The sequence below is a fragment of the Parasteatoda tepidariorum genome, chromosome 1 (assembly GCF_043381705.1).
Source record: "Parasteatoda tepidariorum isolate YZ-2023 chromosome 1, CAS_Ptep_4.0, whole genome shotgun sequence".
Taxonomy (NCBI): domain Eukaryota; kingdom Metazoa; phylum Arthropoda; class Arachnida; order Araneae; family Theridiidae; genus Parasteatoda; species Parasteatoda tepidariorum.
In genome coordinates, this window is record NC_092204.1 from 65139512 (window position 1) to 65142407 (window position 2896).

A 2896-nucleotide genomic window follows, 5' to 3' on the forward strand; every position below is an offset into this window, starting at 1 on the left:
GTAACTTTGGACTTAGTCCATTTTTGTAAACACGCATTTTGAGCTTGGTTCATTTTCGTGAACACGCATTTCGAGCTGAGTCAAGATTTGAAATTTCCCTTGTGATTTATAAAATACTACATAAGTACCTACTAATAGAATGAAATAATGCTATTAATTAAAGCTGTTGATATGAAATTAAAATTATTTGACCAGCAATGAAGTACTTAATCTAATATATTTACTATTATGTTCAATATATATAAGATAATATTCAATATTATGCAAAACAAGTTAGATAGTAGATGGTTTTAATGTTAGATGGCAGCATCATATACGGACTTAGAAGAAAGAACCTTTGATTTGTCTTTTTTATCCGGTTATATAGATTCGTTGAAATGTGTTTATAAGAATAAAATATTAAAAATTGAATTATAATTTAGAAATTAATAATTTTCAGAATAAATTTATGCTTGCAAAGAGCATGAAATAAGATGTAATTAAGTGAGTTGAGACTGGAGCATGGGGCAGGAGACAAAAAGTTGAATTTAACAAATAATTTGATTTGATAGTAAAACGTAATTATTAATTAATTATAATTCATTAATTGTTATTGATAATTTCATATCAAATTAAATTAAATAATTTAATTTGATTAATAAATTAAATTGAATCATTCAATTAACAAATTAAATTGAATAATTTAATTTGCTAAAAAGTTCTTAGGGACAATCTTATAAAAACGTGACATCATCATCATACGTCATAAAAATTCATCTTTTATGCTGTTATAATTAGTTTTGTGAAATAAATGCAAGTGTGCTAACAAACTAGTGATTTAGAACGAGTTGACACTACTCTTTCTAGTATTATTAGAAGAAGTTTCTAATTTGTTTTTTCTCCATATCTAACCACTCCTTCCATATTTGACAGGGAAAAAAAATATGTATATAAGCACAAAGGCACTGTCATATCTGAATCATAAATACTTAACTTATTGGTATTGCCTAATTTATCTATTATAAAATCAATTCAGGAGTTTTAATAATAAAAAAAATATTGATTAAAACATTAGTAGATAGTAGGTTACATTTTATACTAAAATTACTAGATGGCAGCACTAAAGCTTTTGAGCATAGTTTTTTTCTTTTTTCTTTTTATAATTAAAAAAAAAAAATCCTTTTAGAGCAGTGTTCCTTAACCTTTTTGATATAATGGACCCCTTTTAAAATTATTTAAGAAGTCACGGACCATCCCCCTGTGAAAAAAATAATTGCAAAGAACGTCAATTATTAGAAAACATTTAATTTTATTATTTTAATAGTATACAAAATTTTTAAAATTAAAATGTTTAATGTGAAGGTTGCTGCTGCTTTTCCTTACTTAACAAATTGAATTGGGGGATGGTTTCCAACTAAGCAAACGGGCATATCTTGTTCAACATTCAATCGATTTCGATGTTATGTTTTTATTATCACAATAGTGGAAAATCCCGCGTCGCAAAGATACACTGTAGCAAACGGAATTATAGCAGCCATAACTCGCTTTACAAGCAATGGGTAGGCTTCCAAACGTTTTAAAAATTAGGAGTAGTCAGCGGACCTCCAAAATATAACTCATGGACCCCTTAGGGGTTCATGAACCACAGGTTAAGAAACCCTGTTTTAGAGGAAGAATTTTACTTCTTTGTTTCAACATGTTCGATTTGAAAAAATTAAAAAAAGAAAGAAAATTTTTTTTTCAATGTTATATATGTTTAATTTATCAATTAATAAATTATGCTAAAATTATTATTATTTAAAATTAAATATGATTCTTTTGATCCTAAAAATTATATAATTTATATGATTTCTTTACAATTCATTCAAGTTTATACAAATAGGAGGGTGAAAAAATACTTCCGATGGAAATTTTAAGAATTATTTCAAATTATTTATATTTTACTAAGTTCAATTTCCCTAAAGAATCCTAGAAAATCGAATTCTAGAAAAGAATGGAATACTTTTGTCCCGGAATTTAAAATTAAGATTAGATTAAAAGCTAAGATTTAAAGTCAATATATATAGACCCATGAATTTTAAACCAAGCAGACAGTTTAAGTTGTACTATTTCAAAAATAAATCTCATTTAATTTTCATAACTAAATATTTAATATTAAAAAAATAACAATATTATTTAAAAAATAATGTATTGATTTATTTATCTTTGCAAAAATAAATAGCAACTAAGTGATAATATGAATATGAATGATAGTATGATTTAATTCAAATTTTCAAGTTAAATGAAAGAAAATATTTTTTTTGAAATATTTTGTTATGAATTTCGCTAACCACACTTGTATCTTGCTTTGTATATACTAGAATTTCATCGCAACTTACGTGTCAAAAATTGGCTTTTTTTTTCTTGTTGTCTTTCTTACGAATAGTCTTGCTAATGATACAAAATTGCTGAAAATGTGTTACATGCCATCCTTACTCTCATCAAATGCCTTAATATTCAAAATATTCAGAAATTAATGGGCGAGTTTCCATACTTGAAGCTTGTGGAAGTGGTAGATCGCTCCAAAATCGTTAAAGAGGTTACAACAATTACTATTCTTAATAATTTTAAAAAGTTGGATTAATTTAAATCTTAGAGAAAAGAGTGGTGGCGAGATATCCCATATTTCTCTTTTTCTCTCTTTCTTTCCCCTTTCTCTCTCGCTCTCTCCCTATTTAAAAAAAAAATCAATGCAAACAAATTATTTTGTGTAAAATAAAATTATGAAAAATTTAAAATTTCTCTTAAAACTGTTCTGACTGCATTTTTTGTTGCAACTTTCTCATCAAAATGAAAATATATATTCGATTTGTCGTAAGAAACTGATAAATAATGTTTTTTATGCGGAATGATTGAACCATATTCAGTAAGAACGCTC